Source organism: Lonchura striata, chromosome 26, assembly GCF_046129695.1.
Source record: "Lonchura striata isolate bLonStr1 chromosome 26, bLonStr1.mat, whole genome shotgun sequence".
Taxonomy (NCBI): Eukaryota; Metazoa; Chordata; class Aves; order Passeriformes; family Estrildidae; genus Lonchura; species Lonchura striata.
The window spans coordinates 7493806-7501468 of NC_134628.1; positions in this window are offsets into that span (position 1 = coordinate 7493806).

Below are 7663 nucleotides of genomic sequence, written 5' to 3' on the forward strand. Positions count from 1 at the left end.
GTGGGAGGGATCCCTGCCAGGGCAGGGTGGCACTAGAAGAGTTCTCAGGTCACTCAGAACTGGCTGGAGAGGAGCCTCCCCGTGCCAGGAACACTCAAGGCTTTCTCCAGGTTGTCTTTCGTGCACATTTGACTGAAAATTCAGCCACTCTGGGATGCTTCAGTGGGATGAGGGGAGAGGAAAATGCAGAGGGTCTGTCTCTGAAAGGGATGGAAAAAGTGTTTTAGTAATTTTTAATGCACGGGTAATTTTTGGTGTCAAGGAACATATCAGCAACAGAGCTGGTCTAATCAGAATAATAGAAAATCCATGTTCTTGGCCATCAATTATTGATAAGGGGCCATATCCATCCAGGGTGGTGTCACGTTGTTCCTTTGTTGCAAGCCTCATACATCCAATTTTCTGCTTCCTTCATTCCCTCGTTTCATCTTTTAACCCAGATGTTTCCAACACCTCCCCCGGCTGTGCCATTCCTGCTGGCAGCCATTCCATGATGCACCAGAGTGGGGATCAGGGCAGGGCAGGGTGGCAGCAAATGGCACCTCCTGGCCAGGATTTCCTCTGTCCCTCCCTCCGGAATGGGCTCCAGCAGGAGCCAACCATGGGAATTCCCGTGGGAACAGGACCCAGGGCATGGGCACAGCTGAGCCTGCTGCTGCCTCAGCCCCTCCGTGAGGAGGAGGGTGCAGGAGCTCTCCAGCTGCAGGGTTATTTCCAGGCACATCCCAGGTGGGATGAAATGAGGGAGTCTGTCCCAGAGCAGCATCCCAAACCCAAATGGCCAGGTGAGGAGGTGTCACAAGCAGCACCTCCCCGGCACCGCTCACTGTCTGTTTGACATCTTCCTAAAAAACCCTCCCTGACTGTGGTGTCCTCCGGGCAGGGGAGGGAGGGAAGGTTGATTTCTTCTCCCTACATCCAAAAATCCATATTTGAACAAAGAAGACCTCCTATACAGAGGAAACATCTTGTAAATAATCATAAAAACGATCATTGTATGGGAATGGCTGTTTAGCAAGAGCAAACACCTGCTCTGGTCTATCTTCTTTTTGTCATAGTTTGGACAATTTTCAGGAGTTCAGAGGTAAAGCTTAGTTTTCAGTAGCAAAGTGAGTTTTCTCTTTTTTTTTTTTTTTTCAACTGTTCCTTCCTCAGTGATGAGATATCCCAGTCGGTATTGGGAATTAATGTTTGTTTTCACATCACTTTCTGAGTCCATATTCGACAGGCAGAGTAGGAAGCTGGCAGCAAGTCTGAGGGTCCCTGATTTATGATGGATGCAAACTCCAGAGGTTTTCAGGGCCAAAGGTGATGAAGTGTGTGGATCTGAGGGCTCAAAGGCAGTGCATGGAACCGATTTGTGTTTGGGGAGGGAGAAGGGACGAGTAGGGGAACAATGAGGGGGGTTTTGCTGAATCTGTGGGGCTCTGCTGCCAGGTATCCCCATGGTTCTCCGAGTGCTGCCCCTCTCCGTGCCCTGCTGCAAACTGGGCTTCCCAGATTTTACTCATGGCTTGTAAATAGTCCCGGGCGGGGGGGGGGGGGTGGGGGGAAGCCATTATTCTGGTCAGAAAGCACTTTGGCTGAAAGGCTGCATTTTTTATTTGTGTGTGTTCCAGTCCACAAATAATAAATAAAAGCCTGGGTCATTTAGCTTTAATGATGTTCCCTGGTTTGAGCTGTCCCAGGTGTGCCAGGTCCGGCCCCTCTTCAGCCACTTCATCACTGCCAGGGAAATGTGCAGCTGATTATGCACATTATGCAGCCTTGCTGCCACATGTCCCATTCCAGGTTGGAGCTGGAACAGGGGATTTGGGGAATTCAGCCAGGGGAACAGGGAGATTTGGGGAATTCAGGCAGGGGAACAGGGAGATTTGGGGAATTCAGGCAGGGGAACAGGGGGTTTGGGGAATTCAGGCAGGGGAACAGGGAGATTTGGGGAATTCAGGCAGGGGAACAGGGAGATTTGGGGAATTCAGGCAGGGGAACAGGGGGTTTGGGGAATTCAGGCCAGGGAACGGGGGGTTTGGGGAATTCAGGCAGGGGAACAGGGGGTTTGGGGAATTCAGGCAGGGGAACAGGGAGATTTGGGGAATTCAGGCAGGGGAACAGGGAGATTTGGGGAATTCAGGCAGGGGAACAGGGGGTTTGGGGAATTCAGGCCAGGGAACGGGGGGTTTGGGGAATTCAGGCAGGGGAACAGGGGATTTGGGGAATTCAGGCAGGGGAACAGGGAGATTTAGGGAATTCAGGCAGGGGAACAGGGAATTTGGGGAATTCAGGCAGGGGAACAGGGGGTTTGGGGAATTCAGGCAGGGGAACAGGGGGTTTGGGGAATTCAGGCAGGGGAACAGGGGATTTGGGGAATTCAGGCAGGGGAACAGGGGGTTTGGGGAATTCAGGCAGGAGGTTTGTAGCTGATCCATCCATCTCTCCCTGCAGGACTGACGTGTTTCCAGCATCAGACGCAGCCACAGTGAAGGGCTGATCTCTGCACATCTCCCCCTTCTAAAGCAGGGAAATAGGAAATGTTTGAAATAACCCCTTTGGAACTTTCTGAAGTGAAAATATTCCCTCTGAGGGGGAACATTCATTTCAATTTAGGTGTTTGGGCATAAAATAGAGAGAAAGCAGGATGGGTGACATCCAAAGGGCCACCTCTGGTGCAGAGAGCCAGGAGCTCTACACTGACCCAGATGGGAGGGAGGGAGTTGTTTCCTTTTGGATTTCCCTGTAGTTGGAGTCTCTAATCTGTGCAGAGCTGATCCAGCTGGCAAAGCTCCATGTCCAGAGATGGTGCAAACACTCCAAGACCAGAGCAGGGAACCCTGGAGTGATTCATGACTTTGTTCCCATCCTCAGGTCCATGACTGTGAATATTCCGTGGGTTTCTGAGCTGAAGTGAGGAGTACTGGTGCTGGGTATCGCTCACATTTTCCAAGAGAAAGGCTTTGCAGGTTTCCTGCTTGCAGCGAGCCCTTTGGATGCCCTCAGTGCTTTGTGGAGACTTCCATGTCCCCTCAGCAGAGTTCTCTGTCCTCAGCTATGTCACCTTCCCCTCCTGCCCCCGGGAGCTGTCGTGCTGTTCACAGATCAAACTCTGCCCTGTGGTGGAAGCTGAGGCCTGAGCCATGAGCTGCTCTGGGAATGAGGGCCCTGACCTAAACCTGGCACCAGCAACTGCCCAAAACTCAGCGGGGGAAAGTAAGCCCAGCCCTGGTGTCCTTGAGCAGTCTGAGCCACGGGCAAGCACGTGGCCACGGGACAGCAGCTTTGGGCATCAGCTGAGGAACTGGGACCTTCCACAACTGCCATCTCTGCAGAAACCCCAAAGAGATCCTGAAAATCTGCCTGGGCGCTGCTCCTGGGTCTGGCTGTGCCACCCTGGTGGAGTTGAGTCATGAGGAAGGGTTCCTGGTGGGGCTGTCAGGGCGTCCTTTGGCTGCCCAGGAAGCAAAGGGGCTGGGTTAGGGGTTAAGCTTTAGGGTTTGAGTGCTGTGGGGGAGAAACTGTGACCCTGGGCTTCCTTTGGTCAGAGCAGGGGCTGGTAACACCAAGGCTTTTATCAGGGGCTGATAAAACCGCAGGCTTTGATCCCTGTGGGCCATTCACTGAAGAGCTAGACTCGATGATCCCCCACGGCGGGTCCCTTCCAAGTGAGGATATTGTGTGAAATGCACCCCATCCCCACCCGCCCCTTCAGGATCACGGCAAAGCACAGGCTCAGGCTGGCAGTGGGATGTGCCTGAGCCGTGTGCTGGGCGCTGGTGTCCCCCTGCATCCGGCAGGGTTATTCCATGGATCCTGACTAAGCCTGCACTGAGCTGGTGTTCAGTGGTGCCAAGCCTGCCTTCAGCAGCCAGCTCCCAGAGGGATGCATCCCTTCATGCTGGCTAGAAACCTTAAATTTATATCTCCAGTTAAAGGGCAGCTTCCTAGATAAGGCTTCAGTCTCCAGTGAGGATGAACAGAAACATCTTCCCCATTAAAGATTTTGTCCCTTTTTTCTGATGAGGATCTGGCTGTGCAGGCGTTTTATGGGTTCCCCCAGAGGGAGTCTGGTGCAGCATTAAATCTTTGCTGAAAAGTCAGCAAAGAGATGGTGCTTAAACACCTCCTCCAGTCCCCAGCCAGCCGAGAATCCTCCCCTGCTGGGTCCTAAGTGGGAGATTAGAATCTGCACGTGCTGTGCATCCAGCAGGGACAGGATGGAGGGGCCGTGGGCCCTCCCTGTTCCCTCCTGCCACCCACCTGCTCCAGGGCCACCTCCAGCCACTCCTCTTGTCCCTCTTCCAGGGCTCCACTTCCCTCCCCTGCTCATGGAAATGATAAATGTCCCCGAGCAAGGACTGATCCGCAGCACACCAGCAATTCCAGAGCATTCCAAAATCCACATCACACAGCTGTGCCTGCCTCCTCCCCCCGCCGTGGGCAGCACAGAAAGCCAAACAAACACAGCCCAAGTTGTTAAAATAACACTGCTTGTTGCTCAAACAGGCAAAGCCTGCGATGCAGAATTAAAGCTCTTATCCCTGTAGCTCACCTGGCTTTGTGGAGCACACCCGGCATCGCGGCCACCCGCTGCTCCAGCCTTTCAGCGATGCGGGAGCGTGGGGCTGGGGAGGTGAATTAAAGATGAACTGGTGGCTGGAACTGTGAAGTTCCTGCCTTAATATCATTTTCGGAGGAGTGCTGTGCGTTTGATAACATGTGCCATGCACACGGTTATTTCCTTGAATTAGATAACAGCAGATAACACAATGATCCCAACCTGCGCCCCAGCCCGGCGCTGCAAGCCTGGCATTACAGAGCCCGGCTGATCCGAGCCCGGCTCCTCCCGAGCCCTCCCCAGCTCCCCTAGCGAGACATGGCCCAGGTTAGCCAGCTGGGGCCAGAGACAGCTCCTGCCAGTTTCAGGGGCTTTATAAGGGGGGACAGGGTGGGGACACCCAAGCTGGATCCCCAAAGGGCCTCGAAGTGCAGCGTCCTGGGTGGTTCCCACAGGGAGATTGTCTCCCACCGCCAGCTCGCCCTCCAAGAGGCTCCATCTCATCTCTTCCAGGTGGGATAACACTTGTCCAGAACCCACTTCAAAGCACTGAGAAACCCACAAGATGGGGGGGGTTTGGTTGTTTGGTTTTTTCCTTTCCCCAGATCTCCCCTAGATCCTCCTGTTGGAGCAGTGCTGGGACAGTCCTGCATCACGGGCAGAACTCGTTTGCTGTGCCTGCCCCTCCTGGCATCCATCCCACCCCACCCCTCTTGCAGGGACAGCAATGCAGAGGTCTCCTCTGGAGGCACAGCTTTGCTCCCCCCAGCTAAAGGCTGCTTGAGCCCAGCTTGGTGAGACACCTCTGGTCCTGCAACAGGTCAGGAGGGCTTTGGACATGAAGGAAAATCCTCTCCAGCAGCTCCTGAGGAGGTGGCTGAGACACACAGTGGTCCAAGTCTGCAGAGACAAAATCAAACTGGTCCCTTTTTTCCTGTGCTGGGCAGGGCTGGGAGCTTGGCCCCTTCCCAGCCCTTCCCAGCTGGAAGCAGCTCCCTCTCCAGAAGGAGGGATGCTCCTTCTCTCACTCAAGCACAGAGGGGAGCTGGTATTTATGTCTGGTTTTTCCCTGCTGGCATTTAATGGGTGTTTTAGCAGCACAAACAGAAAGTGCTGCCTATTCATCATCCCTTCCTGGGACTGAGATGGAGAGGAGGGAAGGCAGAAGCACCTCGGGCTCGTTGCTCCACTCTTGTCCTCGGCAGTGATCTCGAGGATGAAGAATAGCTTCATTTCCAGCTCTCATTTTGTCTCCTTTCCCTGCTCTTTGTGGCTCTGCTCGGGGCCGTGCCCACCCTGGCACGTGGGCAGCAGGAAGATCAGTCTGATCGAAATGCCCGGGGGAACCCTGACCCACCCGGGCTCCCGAGGGGCAGGAGAGGAGATGGAACTCAGGGAGGTCAGGAAGGCAGTCCACTCTCTGCTAGGGCACTGCCTGGCAGAGCAGCACTGTGGGCTCCAGTCCAGGCTGAGAGGGGTGAGAGGATCCCACTGCACCTGCCTGGGTTTTCCCTGAGCAGAGTTCACTGGAATGGAAAACTCCAGAGTGTTTAACCCGTTCCGGAGGCAGCCCACGGTGTGTTTGTGTTCATGCCTGCCCAGCAGGAAGGGTTAGTGGCCAATGTGGCAGCAGCTCTGTGGCCACAGAGAGAAACTCAACTTTCCCAGGCATCGTGCTGGGGAAGGCTGTGAGAAGAGCAGAGAAAAGAGTGAGAAACAATTCTTATCTTCACTTGCTGCACCTGGTGCTGTGAACATGGGGAGTATGTTACAGAGGTTTGTTTACCAAAGGGTTGTTTCTTAATTAGCCAGTGGTGATTGTATTTGGACTGGAGACCAGTTAGGTCCAGGTGTATCATAACTGTCTATAAAAGCAATGGGTTCCTTAATAAAGATAGATATTGATCAGCCTTCTGAAATACATGGAATCTATGCTAACCATTACCCAGCCAGGGGCCCATTGCAATAACAGACTAATTAATGGCAGCCCAGGTTTGCAGACTGTCCTGGCAGAGCTCTGGCTGCAGGAGCTGTGCAGTGGCACTCACCCAGCAGAGCTCCTGCCACACAGACTGGTTTCACACAAGCAAACCCTACCAGAGCCCTTCTGACTTGGCCAGGAAATAAAAGCAGAGCAGTGCTGGAGCTCACCTCTAGGTCAGGGGTGGCTCCATGTGGTGGAAAAGTCTCTCCTCCAACCCGAGCTTCCAAAGAAAGGCTCAGCAGTCTCTGTTGTTCAGTCTCAAGGCAGTTTATTGCAAGTTATCTAAAAGATTTTCTTCTGGGGCTGCTGTGGTTTGCTCCCAGCTCAGGCAGAGGCACACACACACCCTGACATCCTCTCTGACTCCGACTGCTTCTTCTCTCCCCACCCAGGGCTGCTGCTGTCTTTTATATGGGACATTACGTGTGACATGGTTACAGTTTTTCCCCAATGCCTATTACCTATATTAAATGGTGCTTTTCTATCTTTTATATGGGACATTACGTGTGACATGGTTACAGTTTTCCCCAATGCCTATTACCTATATTAAATGGTGCTTTTCTATCTTTTATATGGTGCATTACGTGTTACATGTTTACAGTTTTTCCCAAACGCCTATTATCTATATTAAATGGTGATTTTCTATCTTTTATATAGTACATTACGTGTTACATGTTTACAGTTTTACCCAATGCCTATTACCTATATTAAATGCTGCCTTTCTACTCGAAACCAATCTGTGAGTGCCAATGTAATAAATAAAAAGGTCTTTGTTCATCAAAACAAGCATTAAAGGAGATAAGAATTTGAACTGAGATGGGAATGCAATTAGCATAGATGACTGTGTAACTAGTTATATACAAGTTAACTTTTAGGCCAAGGACAATCTGCAATGAAGATGAGGAGCCTTCATTCCTATGACCACCAAGGGCAGAAAAAAAGACCCCCCAGCAACCAACTGCACTGGTGAAGAGTACATCGAGAGAAAACACGTCAACCGGGGAAAAAAAGGGACTATAAAAACAAAAAGGTCAAAGGAGAAGGTGCGCTGTGGCAGAGCAGAGGCTCCCCCGCCGCCCAGCACTGTTCTTTTGCTTAATACCACTTGCTTAATAAATTCTTGTTAATTG